The sequence below is a fragment of the Hyla sarda genome, chromosome 1, assembly GCF_029499605.1.
Source record: "Hyla sarda isolate aHylSar1 chromosome 1, aHylSar1.hap1, whole genome shotgun sequence".
NCBI classification, from domain to species: domain Eukaryota; kingdom Metazoa; phylum Chordata; class Amphibia; order Anura; family Hylidae; genus Hyla; species Hyla sarda.
The window spans coordinates 573,397,703-573,417,688 of record NC_079189.1 but is presented as its reverse complement, the minus strand read 5'-3'; the positions used below and the strand labels follow the sequence as shown (position 1 = coordinate 573,417,688).

General features: G+C 49.1%; 1 protein-coding gene and 1 long non-coding RNA gene across 2 annotated transcripts in view; both read left to right on the top strand.

Annotated features, from left to right (window-relative positions):
- The window catches only part of LOC130294322 (3-ketoacyl-CoA thiolase, mitochondrial-like), a 67,473-nt gene that overhangs the window by 7,573 nt on the left and 39,914 nt on the right, over positions 1 to 19,986 (top strand). The window lies entirely within an intron of this gene.
- Positions 15,196 to 19,269, top strand: LOC130294335 (uncharacterized). Its single transcript, XR_008848462.1, has 3 exons — positions 15,196 to 15,425; positions 18,805 to 18,971; positions 19,148 to 19,269. It is a non-coding gene; the product is annotated as an uncharacterized LOC130294335 (long non-coding RNA).

Sequence of the window (19,986 nt, the reverse complement as noted above, 5' to 3'; positions counted from 1 at the left end):
TGCCACCAATTGTAATTTGTAACTACATAGATCATTTCACCACAAAATCTACAGCAAAATAAAAAAATATGTATGGTGCAAAAGTTGAAGGGAAAAAAAAAAGCCATTTGGAAATTTTGGGGGCTTCCGTTACCACGCAGTGCACTTTTTGGTAAAAATGACACCTTATCTTTGTTATGTACCGTATTTATCGGCGTATAACACACACTTTTTAGGCTAAAATTTTTAGCCTAAAGTCTATGTGCATGTTATACGCCGATACACCCCCAGGAAAGGCAGGGGGAGAGAGGCCGTCGCTGCCCGCTTCTCTCCCCCTGCCTTTCCTGGGGTCTAGAGCCCTGCTGCCGGCCCTTCTCTCCCCCTAGCTATCGGCGCCGCTGCCCGTTCTGTCCCCCTGACTATCGGTGCCGGCGCCCCACTGCCGGCGCCAATAGCCATTGGGAGAGAAGGGGCAGCGGCACCCATTGCCGGCGCCGCTGCCCCCGTTGCCTCCCCCATCCCCGGTGGCATAATTACCTGGGTCGGGTCCGCGCTGCTGCAGGCCTCCGGCGTGCGTCCCCTGCATCGTTGCTATGCACGGCGCGGCGCACTGACGCCATGCGCCGCACCGTGCAGCGCATAGCAACGACGCAGGGGACGCGTGCCGGAGGCCTGCAGCAGCGCAGACCCGACCCAGGTAATTATGCCACCGGGGATGGGGGGAGGCAACGGGGCAGCGGCGCCGGCAATGGGTGCCGCTGCCCCTTCTCTCTCCCTGGCTGTCGGCGCCGCTTCTCTCCCCCTGGCTATCGGCGCCGGCAATGGGGCGCCGGCAATGGGGCGCCGGCACCTATAGTCAGGGGGACAGAACGGGCAGCGGCGCCGATAGCCAGGGGGAGAGAAGGGCCGGCAGCAGGGCTCTAGACCCCAGGAAAGGCAGGGGGAGAGAAGCGGGCAGCGACGGCCTCTCTCCCCCTGCCTTTCCTGGGGGTGTATCGGGGTATACACGCGCACACACGCACCCTCATTTTACCATGGATATTAGGGTAAAAAACTTTTTTTTACCCAAATATCCTTGGTAAAATGAGGGTGCGTGTTATAGGCCGGTGCGTGGTATACCCCGAAAAATACGGTATGTTTAAAATGATACCCGAATTATGAAGGTTTTGTTTTATTTTACCACTTTAAAAACATTACACCTTTTTGTTTTCATCTTCTGACCCCTAGAACTATTATATTTTTTCTGCATACGGGGCTATATGAGGGTCATTTTTTTTGCGCCGAGATTTGTAGTTTTTATCGGTACCATTTTTGTTTTTGTGGTGTCCCGGTACCGTATTACATACAGTATCTTGGTATGGGTCCCCAAAGTCAGAGTTCCTAGGAACCGTGGGGTCCTCAGGTTTAGTCTTCCCCTATTCACCCCTTAGATAACTAATATATTGCACAATTAAATGTAAATAAATGTATATAGAAAGTGTACTTACCTTGCGCTAGTGTCGCAGGACCTGCGGGTCACATGATGAGGCTTTAGTCTCTGTGGTTAATGCAAAGGACCTTTGGAGGTTCATAGGCCATGTGATACCCACAATACTTTGTGAGGCTGATTGACAGATGGCGTGGACCAATCCTAAAACAGCCAGCCTCTGCCCATATAAGGGAGCTGCGGCCATTATTCTCTCTCTTGGGTTGCTGTCACTGAATGAGGTAGGACCTCCGCAACTTACAACGACAATTACTAGGCCAAAGCCTTGCGGCCATGGCTGAATTACACAGTGAGTTCTTATAAATTCTCCGTAATTACTGGCAAGGACCCTGGGCCTAAACTTAACCCCCATCTCCAGCGGATCTGCGCATACTAAATTCCTACAAGCTAAAGAACTTACTCAAAGTCCCAACCAACGGTCAATCTCAGCCAAAATCTTCAGTAAAAGTTGATGCAAGTTTTCAGCGAAGCTCTGGTTGTGGACAATACTTTATTCTGCAAACACCTATCATCCTTGGGAAGGGTGGCGATAGGCCAAGACACACAACATTTAACCCTCACCCTGGCGTCACGACTGACAAGGGTTAATAACATCCTTTATAACCCGAACAGCAACATCCCGACCACCATTCACACCCCAAGGCGACCACCACCAAGGGGATTAAGATGGAGAAGGAATAATAGCACAAGGGGATTAAGATGGAGGGGAAATAATAGCACAAGGGGATTAAGATGGAGGAGGGAATAATAACACAAGGGGATTAAGATGAGGAAGAATAATAGCACAAGGGGATAAAGATGGAGAAGGAATAATAACACAAGGGGATTAAGATGGAGGAGGAATAATAACAAGGGGATTAAGATGGAGGAGGAATAATAACACAAGGGGATAAAGATGGAGGAGGAATAATAACAAGGGGATTAAGATGGAGGAGGAATAATAACACAAGGGGATAAAGATGGAGGAGGGATAATAACACAAGGGGATTAAGATGGATGAGGAATAATAACAAGGGGATAAAGATGGAGGAGGAATAATAACACAAGGGGATTAAGATGGAGGAGGAATAATAACACAAGGGGATTAAGATGGAGGAGGAATAATAACACAAGGGGATTAAGATGGATGAGGGAGTAATAGCACAATGGGATTAAAATGGAGGAGGGAATAACAGCACAAGGGGATTAAGATGGAGGAGGAATAATAACAAAGGGATTAAGATGGAGGAGGGAATAATAGCACAAGGGGATGAAGATGGAGGAGGAATAATAACAAAGGGATTAAGATGGAGGAGGGAATAATAGCACAAGGGGATTAAAATGGAGGGGAAATAATGGTACAAGGAGGATTAAGATGGAGGAGGAATAATAACACAGGGGGATTAAGTATGGAACAGAAATTATTAACCACACCTCAAAGATCTCACCATACTAGATGGTACACAATGATATTGATGAAAATAGAATTGTTTGAAAAAATGCTGAATTTTATTACAATGTGACTAAATATAAAATTATAATAAGTACATTAATAAAATATACATAAAAAAACAATAAAAGCACCAAAATTTATTTTTTACTAATATAGATTTCTACCACTGGGCCCTAGTGATAGATAGTATGATGAATTATTCTGCAATAGTTGCTATATGATATCGGCATTAGAATAGTTAATCTCAAAGAAAGTCCATTAATAATATTAAGGCAGATGGTAAATGTCCATTACTTTGAATGATTTTAACCTGTTCAGGATGCCGGGCGTATGCATACACCCTGCATCCCGAGTCCTTAAGGACGTCGGGCTTTTGCAGACGCCCGTGAGAATTCCGGTCCCTGCCGCTAGCCGGTTGGGGACCGGGATGCCTGCTGAAATCATTCAGCAGGCATCCCAGCACATCGCCCAGGGGGGTCCTGAGACCCCGCCCCCCCCCCCCCCCATGTCGGCGATCGCAGAAAATCGCATGTCAGTTCAGACATGCGATTTTCTGCTATTCCGGGCTGATCGGGTCTCTGGTGACCCGATCACCCGGAAAATATCGATGATCGGAGCTGTTAGGGACAGCCCCGATCATCCTGAGGGCTAGGAATGAGGTTGCAGTTCTGCGATCTCATCCTATCCCCTGCCATTGGTCAGAACTGATTCTGACCAATGGCAGAGCAGGACAGTGGGTTGCCATGGCAACCCCCCGTTCTGCCCATCCCTGGATGTCAAGGGGAACATGGACAGAAGATGGAGGCCGGTACCTGGAGGAGAAGATGCCTGGGGACCCCCCGATCTTCGCTGGAGACTGCTGGATCCTGGCTCAAGTAGGGAAACTAGAAACTAGGGTGGGGGGCTTGAAAGTGAAAGTAAAGTGATCTTTACTGTGGCAACCACTAGGAAGGCCAAACTGCAACTCCCAGCATGCCTGGACATATTGTATTTGTGAATAAAAATAAAATTTATTGGGAATATCCATTTTCCTTACAAGTAGAGAGCTTCAAAGTTAGAAAAATGCTAAATTTTCTAAATTTTCATGAAATTTTGGGATTTTTCACCAAAAAAGGATGCAAGTAACGCCGAAAATTTACCACTAAAATAAAGTAGAATATGTCACGAAAAAACTATCTCAGAATCAGAATATTCGGTAAATGCGTTTTCGAGTTATTAATTCGTAAAGCAACGGTGGTCAGTATTGCGAAAAAGGGCTCAGTACTTAAGGTGAAAAAGGGCTGCGTCTTTAAGGGGTTAAATAGATTGTAAAGTTCTTATAAGTATAAAACACCCATGTGGACACGCTGTTGCTGTATTGTTACAATGCTGATACACTCACCAGTGTGATCACGTTCTGCGACGGACCTGATGGATGTAGCATGAATAGCTAGACACTGGGAGATTTGCTCACGGAGACAGCTGATGTTGCGCTGTGCTGACTTAGAGGAACGCCGGCAGAAGTTGTCACGCTGGCAGAGGTGTCACGCTGCAGCTCTGTCTGGAGCAGGGAGTTTGTTAGATTAGGGTTCTTGGAGGAGCACGATGGACACAGTTCTGGCTGAAACTATGGAGGATGAAAGGATTCGCGGTCTCACTTGTGGCGGGTGACGTCAGCAGCTGTAGCAAGCCCTGACTGCAGGTAAGTCCTGGATATTTCAGATGGATATTTGGGCTTTCTTAATAATGCTGTTGCTGCTGTATAAACGATGTATCTAGACGCGTTTCAGGGTACTCAATATATCTGTACGACCCCTTCCTCAGTAGATAGTAGTGCAGGGTGTGATATTAGCAATATAGTAGCACTCTTGTGTCGGTGCAAAGAAGCCTACGAATAGCGAACAGTTCCACAATGCAAGTACTGGAGAAAAGAATAGGCTGCACTCACCACAATATTTGTTTTGTGCTTTATTCCAACGGAATCATGGGGTACATACAGCGGGTGCGTTCATGACGAGCGACATATGTTTCACACTTTTTTTTATAGTGGCCGAGTTCTTGAAGGTCTTGTGTTAGTGTGCTATGCTGTTACGGCATAGGCACCTTGGGGTGCCACATTTGTACACTCCACTATCAGCGCTATGACTCTGTAAGGCTACTTTACTTTCACACTGCCGTTACTCCCCGTCATGAACGGCCTAGAAAGTCCCTTTTTTTTTTTACTTTAACGGCTTGACTAGGGGATATTATAGCTGCTGTAACCTACCTCCCACCAACCTCATTGTCCCCATAACAACCCCTTACCTTAAACACGACAGACACAATGTTGGTGGTAACAAGGCCACAGCAGCCCCTTTATTAAATAACACAATTAAAACGTTGTAATGCAACTATAGTATGAACATCATACATAAACATTGTATAAACATCCTTAAACATAATTTAACATAAGTTAACATGTCCCTAATACATGAGGAGGAGGACCTGAAGGCACTGTTACCGAGCCCAAACTAGAATGGGGCCTCCCTTACTCCTAGCCGTGAGCACCTGCACAGGAGCACCGTTTTGTGAGGCCGCCCGACCATCCTGGGACCCATGTCCCCTTGAAGAATTTCTCCATCGGGCTGGGAACCGCTCCCAGCCCACCTCCACACTGTATCCCATCACCTCCATGCCATCCACATGTACCTCCAGGTCTCTCTCCTGCCACCGCCACAACGGCGACAAGTGACACCTCACTAGTCACCGTTCCTCCACAAACTAAGGGCTCTTTCCACTACCTCTCGAATCTCCAAAATCCATAGATCCATTCCCAAAACATTGAGGTGGACCCCATCCTCAGCCATGAACTCCAAAGGGCCCCCCTCCAATTCCCAATGTCGCACCACCAGTCCCCCATTCCGGGCCACGAATTTGCTAACAACTTTATTAACCTTAATCCGAGCCCTATTTAATCCCTTAAGGACACATGACGTTCTCATACGTCTCCATTTACGAGTCCTTAAGGACACATGACGTATGAGAACGTCATGTGTTTTACCGGCCCCCCGCAACCATCTGGAGCGGAGCCGGTCCCCGATGCCTGCTGAAATCGTTCAGCAGGCATCGGGGCATATCGCCCAGGGGGGTCATTATGACCCCCCATGTCGGCGATGGCAGCAGATCGCTGGACAATTCAGTCCAGCGATCTGCGGCGGATTCCGGGTCAATCGGGTCTCCAGTGACCCGGTGACCCGGAATTATTGGCTGATCAGCCAGAGGCAGCAGGGGTGAGGTGGCACTTGTGCCACCTCACGATCGCCCTGATTCGTCGGCCGGATTACCGGCCGACCAATCAGGGCGCCTGCTGCGGGTGTCACTCCCGCAACCCGCTCCGTCCCTCTTCCGGAGGACGTGAGCGGGTGCGGGACGTGCACCCCGGGTGCTGGGGACCCCGATCCCCGGGGCCCTTGTTGGGATCGGGGCCCCAGGAGCAGCGGCGGCGGAGACGACGAGGGACTGACCTGTGCGGCGAGGATCGTTGGAGGTGAGTGACAGCCTCCTGCTGTTGCTTAGCAACAGCTCCCAGCATGCAAAAAGGGCATGCTGGGAGCTGTAGTTATGCAACAGCAGGAGGCAGACCACCACAACTCCCAGCATGCCCTTATGGGCATGCTGGGACTTGTAGTTTTGCAACAGCTGGAGGCACATTCTTTCTATGGAAAAGTGTACCTTCAGCTGTTGTGTAACTACAACTCCCAGCTTGCACAATCAGCTAAAGTGCATGCTGGGAGTTGTAGTGGTGCATCTGGTGGTTGCATAACTACAACTCCCAGCATGCCCGTTGGCTGTCGGTGACTGCTGAGAGTTGTAGTTTTGCAACAGCTGAAGGCACACTGAGTTAAGTAGCAAACCAGTGTGTCTCCAGCTGTTGCATAACTACAATCCCCAGCATCCCCAGCCAAAGTAGTATGCCTCCAGCTGTTGCATAACTACAAGACCCAGCATGCCCTTCCGCTGTCCGTACATGCTGGGGGTTGTAGCTTTTGCAACAGCTGAAGGCACACTGGTTGCAAAACACTGAGTTTGTTACCAAACTCGGTGTTTCACAACCAGTGTGCCTCCAGCTGTTGCAAAACTACAACTCCCAGCATGCACTGATAGACCGTACATGCTGGGAGTTGTAGTTTTGCAACAGCTGGATGTTCCCCCCCCCAATGTGAACGTACAGGGTACACTCACATGGGCGGAGGATTACAGTAAGTATCCGGCTGCAAGTTTGAGGTGCGGCAGAAATTTCTGCCGCAGCTCAAACTGCCAGCGAGAAACTACTGTGAACCCCCCACCCGTGTGACTGTACCCTAAAAACACTACACTACACTAACACACAATAAAATAAAAAGTAAAAAACACTACATATACACATACCCCTACACAGCCCCCCTCCCCTCCCCAATAAAAATGAAAAACGTCTGGTACGCCGCTGTTTCCAAAACGGAGCCTCCAGCGGTTGCAAAACTACAACTCCCAGCATGCACTGATAGACCGTACATGCTGGGAGTTGTAGTTTTGCAACAGCTGGATATCCCCCCCCCCCCCAATGTGAACGTACAGGGTACACTCACATGGGCGGAGGATTACAGTAAGTATCCGGCTGCAAGTTTGAGCTGCGTCAAATTTTCTGCCGTAGCTCAAACTGCCAGCGAGAAACTACTGTGAACCCCCGCCCGTGCGACTGTACCCTAAAAACACTACACTACACTAACACACAATAAAATAAAAAGTAAAAAACACTACATATACACATACCCCTATACAACCCCCCTCCCCAATAAAAATGAAAAACGTCTGGTACGCCACTGTTTCCAAAACGGAGCCTCCAGCTGTTGCAAAACAACTACTCTCAGTATTGCCAGATAGCCGTTGACTGTCCAGACATGCTGGGAGTTTTACAACAGCTGGAGGCCCCCTGTTTGGGAATCACTGGCGTAGAATACCCCTATGTCCACCCCTATGCAAGTCCCTAATTTAGGCCTCAAATGCCCATGGCGCTCTCACTTTGGAGCCCTGTCGTATTTCAAGGCAACAGTTAAGGGTCACATATGGGGTATCGCCGTACTCGGGAGAAATTGGGCTTCAAATTTTGGGGGGTATTTTCTGCTATTACCCTTTTAAAAAATGTAAAATTTTTGGGAAAACAAGCATTTTAGGTAAAAAAAATATATATTTTTTTACATATGCAAAAGTCGTGAAACACCTGTAGGGTATTAAGGTTCAAATTACCCCTTGTTACGTTCCCCGAGGGGTCTAGTTTCCAAAATGGTATGCCATGTGTTTTTTTTTTTGCTGTCCTGGCACCATAGGGGCTTCCTAAATGCGGCATGCCCCCAGAGCAAAATTCGCTTTCAAAAAGCCAAATGTGACTCCTCTTCTGAGACCTGTAGTGCGCCAGCAGAGCACTTTTCACACCCATATGGGGTGTTTTCTGAATCGGGAGAAATTGGGCTTCAAATTTTGGGTGGTATTTTCTGCTATTACCCTTTTTAAAATTGTAAAAATTTTGGGAAACCAAGCATTTTAGGTAAAAAAAATATATATTTTTTTACATATGCAAAAGTCGTGAAACACCTGTAGGGTATTAAGGTTCACATTACCCCTTGTTACGTTCCCCGAGGGGTCTAGTTTCCAAAATGGTATGCCATGTGTTTTTTTTTTTGCTGTTCTGGCACCATAGGGGCTTCCTAAATGCAGCATGCCCCCAGAGCAAAATTTGCTTTCAAAAAGCCAAATGTTACTCCTTCTCTTCTGAGACCTGTAGTGCGCCAGCAGAGCACTTTTCACCCCCATATGGGGTGTTTTCTGAATCGGGAGAAATTGGGCTTCAAATTTTGGGGGGTATTTTCCGCTATTACCCTTTTTAAAAATGTAAACATTTTGGGAAAACAAGCATTTTAGGTAAAAAAAAAATTTTTTTTTTACATATGCAAAAGTCGTGAAACACCTGTAGGGCATTAAGGTTCACGTTACCCCTTGTTGCGTTCCCCGAGGGGTCTAGTTTCCAAAATGGTATGCCATGTGTTTTTTTTTTGCTGTTCTGGCACCATAGGGGCTTCCTAAATGCGGCATGCCCCCAGAGCAAAATTTGCTTTCAAAAAGCCAAATGTGACTCCTTCTCTTCTGAGACCTGTAGTGCGCCAGCAGAGCACTTTTCACCCCCATGCGAGGTGTTTTCTGTATCGGGAGAAATTGGGCTTCAAATTTTGGGGGGTATTTTCTGCTATTACCCTTTTTAAAAATGTAAAATTTTTGGGAAACCAAGCATTTTAGGTGAAAAAAATATATATTTTTTTTACATATGCAAAAGTCGTGAATCACCTGTAGGGTATTAAGGTTCACTTTACCCCTTATTACGTTCCCTGAGGGGTCTAGTTTCCAAAATGGTATGCCATGTGTTTTTTTTTGCTGTCCTGGCACCATAGGGGCTTCCTAAATGCGGCATGCCCCCCAAAAACCATTTGTCACTCCTTCCCTTCTGAGCCCTCTACTGCGCCCGCCGAACAATTAACATAGACATATGAGGTATGTGCTTACTCAAGAGAAATTGGGTTTCAAATACAAGTAAAAATTTTCTCCTTTTTATCCCTTGCAAAAATTCAAAAATTGGGTCTACAAGAACATGCGAGTGTAAAAAATGAAGATTTTGAATTTTCTCCTTCACTTTGCTGCTATTCCTGTGAAACACCTAAAGGGTTAATACACTGACTGAATGTTTTTTTGAATACTTTAGGGGGTGTAGTTTTTATAATGGGGTCTTTTATGGGGTATTTCTAATATGAAGACCCTTCAAATCCACTTCAAAACTGAACTGGTCCCTGAAAAATAGTGAGTTTGAAAATTTTGTGAAAAATTTCAAAATTGCTACTGAACTTTGAAGCCCTCTGGTGTCTTCCAAAAGTAAAAACTCATACATTTTATGATGCAAACATAAAGTAGACATATTGTATATGTGAACCCAAAAAAAATATATTTTGAATATCCATTTTCCTTACAAGCAGAGAGCTTCAAAGTTAGAAAAATGCAAAATTTTCATTTTTTTCATCAAATTTTGGGATTTTTCACCAAGAAAGGATGCAAGTTACCATAAAATTTTACCACTAAGTTAAAGTAGAATATGTCACGAAAAAACAATCTCGGAATCAGAATGATAACTAAAAGCATTCCAGAGTTATTAATGTTTAAAGTGACAGTGGTCAGAATTGCAAAAAACGCTCCGGTCCTTAAGGTATAAAATGGCCTGGTCCTTAAGGGGTTAAGGCCACCACCGAACGAGCCTGCCTCCACTTGCGCCTAGCCACCATCTCGGACCACACAATAATCAGGCCAGGAAAGGACGACCACAACCTGAACAAGTCCATCTTGATGTCCCTGATCAGATCGCGTGATCTCCGCACACCCAAATCATTCCCTCCCAGGTGTATAACCAGGACATCGGGGGCCCTATCTAAATGGACAAAGAACTGAACCCTGGCCAACAGCTCCGCCCACCTCATTCCCCCCTTTCCCAACCAATGCACCTGTCCTGCCAAACTCTCCAAGCCCAACTGGCGGCCCGCCGGGCGAACACCGGCCCTCACCCCACCCCTCACCACATATGAGTGGCCGACAATCCAAATCAGTCCCGGGCCGGCACCTGAAAGACAAAAGCAACAAGAACAAACTACCAACCGCACTCCCAAAACACACAGCACTCACACCAAATGAGGACGAACATACAGTTGAAACCTCTCCGACTCCCACCTCCCGATCCGCCGAATGACGTCAGGCCCCAAACCCCACCGAGACGCCTCGGTGGCCGCCCCGATGCGGAATGAATGAGAGCTATACTCCCTCGCACCGCAACCCACCATCTCCAAACATTTCCGAAAAACCCCAACAAATTGAAAACGCGACAAGAACCCCCCTGTCCGCATGCACCAATAGAGGACCCACAACCCCTGTCCGAACTTCCAAAAATGCGGCATAACAAAAAACCGGACACATATCCGAGCCCCGCAAAGCCGCCAAACACACAGTCGCCCCACGACCCACCTGATCCGTTTTAGAACGGCACAAAAAACATCGCAACACCCCATCAGCCAGACTAACATCGGAAAAAAGTAAACCCCCAACACGCCGCTTACTAGGCGCCACCAGTTCCGAAATACGAAACGCCCCAAAAAACGCCAACGCAAACGCCAGCCGAAACAAGCGACACTCATAATCCGAAAAACATATCTCCCCCAACGCCACCCCCAACTGACACAAAAGCGGAAAAGTCACTGGGCGCCTCACATCCCTGGACACCGCCCCTTTGCGAAACCCTCTCAACGCCTGTCGCACCAAAAACGACTTAGAAACATCCGTCAAACCCCGAACTTTAAACCAAAATGCCAAGGCCGACATTCGTCGACTAATTCCCGCCGGAGACACCCCTTCGCAAAACGCCCTACCAACATAAAACAACAAGGCCGCCTCCCATTCTGCGGTGGCGCCCGCGATTGACAACTGCCCCACCAGCTTCTCCCAGTCTGACCACCAGCGCCGATAAGACGACCAAGTGGCCTGGCACACTGAGCGGCCGATCAAAGCAAGCGCCACCTCTAAACCAGACGCCACAGCCATTCCGGACACGGAAGGCCGGTCACCTCTGCCTCCGGCGCCAATTCCCGGAAACGGTCCCACTGTAGACGAGAGAGAGCGTCAGCCACCGCATTATCCACCCCCGGTACATGCAACGCCACCACCTGTGAATTAAGTTCCAACACCCTTAACACCAAATGCCGCAGCAACGTAACCACGGGCGGAGAACTCGCCGTCTGGTTGTTAATGGCCAAGACCACCCCCATGTTATCACAATGGAAACACGCCTTCCGATTGCGAAACATCTCACCCCACACAAACACCGCCACCACAATCGGGAACAGCTCCAGGAATGCAAGATTTTTCGTCAACCCCGCCTCCTGCCACTCACCCGGCCATTGCCCCACGCACCACTGACCCTGAAGAAAAGCCCCAAACCCGCAGCCCCCTGCCGCATCGGTATACAAGTCCAAATCCACACTTGACACCGGCTTCCCCATCACCACCGAACGGCCATTATACCGACTTAAAAAATCCTGCCACACCCCCAGGTCCGCCCGCAACCCAGCCGACAGCCGCACATAGTGGTTAGGCCGCGAGACACCCGCCGTAGCCGCAGCGAGACGCCTGCAAAAAACACGCCCCATAGGCATGATCCGGCACGCAAAATTGAGACGGCCCAACAAAGATTGGACCTCCCGCAGTTGCAACTTGCGAACCAGACATGCCCTCCCCACCGCCTCCCTCAGTTCTCCCAGCTTATCCTCGGGCAGCCGACACTCCATGGCCACAGTGTCGATCACTATGCCCAAAAATTTTACCGACGTAGACGGGCCTTCCGTCTTTTCAGGCGCCAACGGGACGCCAAACCAACCCGACACCCGCTCCATTTCCCGCAGCAAAATCGCACATACCCTAGACCCAGCCGGGCCCAAAAAAAGGAAGTCGTCCAGGTAATGTAGAACCGACTCCAAACCCGACTCGCTCCGCACCACCCACTCCAAAAAGGAACTAAACTGCTCGAAAAACGCACAGGAAACAGAGCAGCCCATAGGTAAACACAAATCCACAAAAAACCGACCCCCCAAACAGCACCCCAACAACGCAAAGCTGTCCGGGTGTACCGGCAAAAGACGAAACGCCGCCTCAATATCCGTCTTAGCCAACAACGCCCCCTTGCCGTACTTCCGGACCCACACCAGCGCCGCATCAAACGAGGTGTAGGACACAGCGCAAAGCGCCGGGTCAATGCCATCATTCACCGACCCCCCAACCGGATGGGAGAGGTGATGAATAAGGCGAAACTTGTTGGGTTCTTTCTTAGGGACCAAACCCAATGGGGAGACCCGCAAGCCCATTAACGGAGGCGACTCAAACGGTCCAGCCATCCGACCCAACGACACCTCCTTCAACAACTTTTCCTCAACTAAATCCGCGCGGGCCAACGCCGAAACCAGATTCCGAACTGCCCCATTTCCTGACCCCATCCCCTCGAAGGGGATACGAAAACCCTCCGTAAACCCAGACCGCAAAAATTCCGCCGCAACCCTATTTGGGTACCTGGCGAGAAAAGGTGCCATCCTTCCCACCTGCACCGGGGTCGCCCCTCTTCGCGTCAACCTCTCCCAGTTTCCCTTTTCCCCGCCGGAAACAGCGCGACAGCCCGTGTCCTCCCACGCCGCAGCCCGAACATTCGTGTTTAAATCGGCACTCAGCGCCGAACTTGCAATTCCCTCCATTGAATTGCCAACACACTCCTTTACCGGCCCCCGCCGACCGCCCAGACCCTGAACCAGCCCCCCCTGCGCCGTCCCGAAAGGACTGCAAGCCACCCCCCCCCACGCGGAGCGGCCATCAGCCGCATCCACAGCCCAATATCTTTATGGTCCCACCGCAGGTCAGAACGCACCGCCATACGCTGACGAAATTATTCGTCGTACCGAAGCCACGCCGAACCCCCGTACACCCTGTACGCCTCCCCCACCGCATCCATATAACAAAAGAGACCGGAGCAATGCTCCGGCGACTTTTCCCCCACCACACAGGCCAAAATTGCGAAGGCCTGAAGCCAATTTGAGAACGTCCGCGGTATCAGCCGATACCGCCGACGCTCCTCCTCCTCCACCTTCTCCAACCGTTTCGACTCATCCGGACGCACTCTATCCAGGTTAAATTTTTCGAGCGGGAGTAGCGAAAAAATATCCACGTACTCCCGCTTCCAAATTTTTTCCCTCACTTCAGCCCTGAGGTGTGCGCCTAAGGGGCCCTCAAAGCACACATAAACCTCCCCCCTAGCCGCATCCGCCAAACGAACCCCCCCACCGGACCCCGAAGCCGCTACCACCGGGGGAGTCCCCACCTGCTGAACCCCCGCGCCACCCCCCGAAGCCACCCCCAGCGCCACCCCCGGAGCCACCTGCCCCCCAGATCCCTCAGCTGCGCCCCACACAGGTAACGGCGACCCACCCACGTACAACCCGCTACCCCGCAACAAAGCATGCAACCCATCAACAAAAAACTGCAATCCCCCCAACCCACCCGCCCCCACCCCCAAACCCGCCGAACTGGAGACATTGGTGTACTCACCGGCACCGAACCGGCACCGAACCAGCGGCCGTAGCTCCAGCTGCAGGACGACTCCGGATCTCCTGGACTTGACTCACGGTGACAACAGGAGGAGGAGCCAGGGGAACCCAGCCCGCGTGGATAGCAGCATCACCGGACGAATCTCCACCAGCAGCAACTTCAGCACCCGCGGGCCTCCGGACCCCGCTACCACCCGCGCCCGCTACAACCCCGAAGGGGAGCAGGGGATTGGCCAGCGGATCCAGGGGAAGAACCGGCACCTCTGCCAGCAGCAGGTCGTCGTCGCTGACATCACTAGGGGCGGGGCTGATCTCCTCACCTACACACACTGCAGCCCCCCCCCCGCCGCAGCAGCAGCCGGACGCACTCCTGGAGCCCGCCGACCTCCACCCAAGGAAGGGGCCGCAGGCGCACGATGAACTTCGGCCTGTGTCACCACCAGGCCAGCCGAGGCCCGCCCCTCCAGCTGAGGGGCGGGGTCAGTCAGGGCACGCGCCGTCCTCCGTCCTCTGTCCTGCTCCCTCGCCACCGGAACCTCCGGGGAGCAGGCCGCCGATCTACGCTCCCTCCGACGAGCCCGGGGCAACCGCCAGCACGCCCCGCATTCCGCCCTGCCGCACCGGCAAGCGCGGCAGGCGCACCCTCAGGCCGCACACCACTGGCCTCCCCGGCCCTCCCGCCAGCGGCAGCGGCCGAAGGGCTCACCCGCGGTCGCCGCGCAGAAGGAGAGGCGTCAGGGGACAAGCGCGCAGGCGGACGAGAGCGCCGGCCGCTAGACCGGGACCCGGGCTCCGCCACCGGCAGCACCATTGGAGCAGCGTAAGCGGGGAACTGCTCCGCAAACCACTGGGGCCCACGGAGCAGCGCCTCCTCTCTCACCCTCCGCAGAATCTCCTCCATCACTGTTCCAGGTAGGGAGCACCGTCGACCGTACACTTTCCTTCCTGCGTCCCGACTGACCCTAACTTCCTATTCCTTCCCTATATCCCCCTTCTTAACTCCTCCCTTTCCTCTAACAGCTTCCCGCTCAACTCCATTTAACCCTATCCCTGCTGCATAATTCCCCTGTCATGTGCCCCTCCAGTCCTATTCTATCCCTTCCAGGGCATTCTGTTCTCTTAATGGGGAGCAACAACAAACAACAGTTCCCGGCGGGTCCCATTTACTATTATTGGGGCCGCCGGGACCCGTTATGAATAGCGGGAGAAAAAGATGGCACATACTGTCATTTTTCTCTCACTATTCTGCAGCGGCCGTCACACTGCCAGGCACCAACGGCAGTGTGAAAGGGGCCTGAGGAACATGACTCAGGGGTCCTGAATACACAAGATAAATCCCGTGTTTTGCCCCCAGGCCCTGCACCAGGTATAAATGTAATGGAATTATGTTATAAAGCAGCCCGTCAGATAGAACCTTCCTATATCTCGTAATAAATGCCCCCAGTCACAGCCACCTACAACTTCACTTATCTCCTGAAACACTCTGGGGGAGATTTATCAAAACCTGTGCAAAGGAAAAGTTGCCCAGTTGCCCATATCAACCAATCAAATCACTTCTTTCATTTTGCAGAGGCCTTTTCTTAAAAATGAAAGAAGTGATCTGATTGGTTGCTATGAGCAACTCAACAACTTTTCCTCAGGACAGGTTTTGATAAATCTCCCCCTCTGTGCTGCTGGGGACCACATAAAGGCTACTGTGTCCTCCCACTTGTCCCTGTTATATAAAGTCTTGTCCCTCCATAACGTCATCACAAAAATACAACACATGGCACTAGATTAGGAGGTTTCTCTCCTGAAATACACTGTGCTGCTGTGCTGAGCTTCCACATTTTAAGATTACCAAATCCGAACATTGATCCGTCACTTGTGATTTTCACATCCTAGACAGTGCATGCTGGGAGTTGTAGCTTTCTTTGAAAAAAAATGAAATAACATTTTTACATTGCTTATTATCAGCAGCGTTGCTATGGGCAGGTGGGCCGACCGCATCGGGTGACACCCTGACTTCGGTGCGTCCGTCCCATTCCTGTCACACACTGTGCAACTGCAGTCAGGGGCTCGGCAGTTGCGCAGTGAGGCTGCTTTCAGACTATAAAATCCATCCGTTTTAAGGGTGCGTTCCCACAGGGCGTATACGCAGTGTATTTGACGCTGCGCAAATTTTACGGCAGCAGCGGGAAATACGCTGCGTATCCCTTGCTCACTATACACACAGGGCTTTCCGCAAGGGATACGCAGCGTATTTCCCGCTGCTGCCTCCAAAACTCACTATACACATTGGGCTGCCGCCGGAAAGCCCTGTGTGTATAGTGAGCAAGAGATACGCAGCGTATTTCCCGCTGCTGCCGTAAAATTTGCGCAGCGTCAAATACGCTGCGTATATGCCCTGTGGGAACGCATCCTTAAGATCCGTTCAGTGTTCCGTTATAAAAAAATCGTCCGTTAAACGGCCGTTAGAAAATCCCATTATAGTCTATGGGATTTTTAGATTATCCGTTTTAACCCGTTATAGCCTGTTATTAATGACGGACGTTATTTTGTGGCGGGAGAATGAACGGAAGAAGTAGTGCATGCACTATTTCTCCCGTTACTATCTTCCGTCACAAAATAACGTTTAACGGATACATTTTATAGTGTGAAAGCAGCCTGAGTGATACTAGGCGCTAAATATGGACTGGAGGTGCACAGTGTACAGTGATCCCTCAACTTACAATGGCCTCAACATACAACAGTTTCAACATACAATGTTTTTTTCTGGACCATTGTAACTTAAAACCAGACTCAACATACAATGCTACAGACAGTCCAGATCTGTGAAACCTGTCAATGGCTGGAAGTTCTGACCAATCAGAATGAGCATTTTGCCTGCGGTCGGGAAACCGCATACGGCCGAAAACAAAGCCGACCGGAGGCTGCGGTTCACTCCGGTCGGCTCATAGACATACATTAACTACGGTTCCCGAATACGGCTGAGTGCGGGCGCCGCGATTAAGCCCCGCCCCCCTCCTCCCAGCCGTATACGGGAATCGTATTTAACAAAACGTGGTGTGAACCCAGCCTTACTGAAGCATATGCACTGACTGGCTGTCTGGCAGCGCCCCCTACAGTACAGGGAGGAACTACAAGTTCTGTACTACTCCTTACCTGTTCCAGGGTTAGCTGATCCTTTGGACACCAAGTAAGGGCGGCTCCATTTGGGACACTATGTGTACTGTATAGGACCCTTAAGAAGCTCCTGTCCTCTACATAAACCATTGTTTCCCAACCAGGGTGCCTCCAGCTGTTGCAAAACTACAACTTCCAGCATGCCCGGACAGCCAACGGCTGTCCGGGCATGCTGGGAGTTGTAGTCTTGCAACAGCTGGAGGCACCCTGGTTGGGAAACACTGACATAGACAGGAGGTCCATAGTTTGGAGACCACTGGTGTATTGTATGAGAGTGTGTTAGCCTCTTAACCCCTTTGTTAACCCCTATGGGGACATAAAAAAAGGTCAAAGTTTTTTTCGAAAAGTGAATAAGCCCCCTTCCCCCCAAAAAAATTCTCCTTTTCTCAAAAAAAGATAAATAAAATAAACATATTAAACATATCCAAACTATTAAAATATAATGTTAATTATCCTGTACGGTGAACGGTGTAAACAAAAAAACAAAAAAAAGTCCAAAACTGCAGCTTTTTTGGTCACAGGAAAATCAACAAATAAGTGATCAAAAAGTCACATATAAGCAAAAGTAGTACCAATAAAATCTACAGATCACAGCACAAAAAATGACCCTCACACAGCCCTGTATATGGAAAAATGAGAGAGTTAGAGGGATCAGAATACAAATCATAGAAAAGTGTGTTAACATGGGGATCATTTTAATCGTATTGACCCACCGAATAAAGAGAACATGGCAGCTTTCCTGTAAAGTGTACAGCATGAAAACAAAACCCTTTAATTAAAAGCATTAAAAATGCTGATTTTTTTCTATTTTCCCACAAAATAATACATTTTTTTTTGCACTGTACATTTTAGGGAAAAATTTGTTACAAAGAACAATTGGTCGCGCAAAAAACAAGTGAAAAAGCAAAATTGAAAGTGTCTGTTTTCTTAAAGGGGTACTCCGGTGAAAAACTTTTTTTTTTTTTTTTTTTTAAATCAACTGGTGCCAGAAAGTTAAACAGATTTGTAAATTACTTCTATTAAAAATCTTAATCCTTCCTGTACTAATTAGCTGCTGAATACTACAGTGGAAATTATTTTCCATTTGAAACACGGAGCTGTCTGCTGACATCATGAGCACAGTGCTCTCTGCTGACATCTCTGTCCATTTTAGGAACTGTCCAGAGCAGCATATGTTTGCTATGGAGATTTCCTTTTACCCTGGACAGTTCCTAAAAATGGACAGAGATGTCAGCAGAGAGCACTGTGCTCATGATGTCAGCAGACAGCTCTGTGTTTCAAACGGAAAATAATTTCCACTGTAGTATTCAGCAGCTAATTAGTACAGGAAGGATTAAGATTTTTAATAGAAGTAATTTACAAATCTGTTTAACTTTCTGGCACCAGTTGATTTAAAAAAAAAAAAAAAAAAAGTTTTTCACCGGAGTACCCCTTTAAGGCCAAAAACCTGCTGTGTCCCTAAGGAGTTAATTGGGTTGTAATTGGGGGGGTGGGGGTGTTTGACATTTTCTACTGTATCGGGTGACACCGACCCTAGCGACGCCACTGCTTATTATTTCTACTCCATCTGGTTTTTGCAGGTGTTTTTATTGTTGCGGCCAAAAGAACTCCGTTTGGCACTTACGGCGGAGCGCTAAAAGACCACACTGCAACAGATTTAGGGGAAATAGCCGCAAGAGCTGCTCTGGCTGCTGGGAATGTGGCTCCGGACACCGTGGACAGTGTTGTATTCGGCAATGTGGTTCAGGTATGTGGCTATAGTCTGTACTCTCTATGGACAGCTCTATCATACCCTCTTCTTTATTACAGTACTAATAGTTTCTTCCTTTATCATCTAATTCGGTATTTTTAGGATTTTGTGCTTTATTATTTTGGACTGTATGATCAGTATAGGTAATGTTTCTATTGTGATTGATTATGCAGACAGCCACCAACGCCATATACCTGACCCGACATGTCGCCCTCCGCTCAGGAATCCCTGTACCTGTCCCAGCTCTGACGGTCAACAGGCTTTGTGGTTCTGGTTTCCAGTCCATTATCAATGGCCTAACCATGCAGGTGAGAGCAGGTTCCTGCAGGTACGAGGTTCCTCCAGAAGCGATTTTTATGATTGAAGTGGACACGTATGCGCTGCTTACTCAAGACTAAACTTACCTGCTGGATGGCTTCTTTTGAAAAGTCGTGGACTGTACCGCCACGAGGGACCACCTCAACGTGAAGACCGCACCAGCGTGCCCCTACCAGTTGCCCAACATGCCAGCAAAGAGAAGGAGAACTAACAACCCCCCATACTACACACTACAGCGATTGAGGAGTGGGGCTACAAACAAAAGGAGAACTGCATCTAGGGCAATGGAGCCATAGGGATCGCGTGTGGACACTCTCAGCAGTAGAGTACTTTCTGCAGCCTGCGTGAGGAGATACGGGAGTCATAGAGCATCCACAAGCTTAGCAGGATGAGCGTACTCCACAGCGAGGATTACATAGTAACATATTTCATAAGGTTGAAAAAGGTTCTTGTCAATTTTCCCACATAAATAATATTTGTTTGGTTGTGCCATACATTTTATGGTAAAATAAGTGATGTCATTAAAAAGTACAATTGGTGACGCAAAAAACAAGCCCTCATATGGGTCTGTGGATGGAAATATAAGAGAGTTATGATTTTTAGAAGGCGAGGAGGAAAAAACGAAAATACAAAAATAAAATTGGTCTGGTCCTTAAGGCCAAAATGGGCTTGGTCCTTAAGAGGTTAATACCCT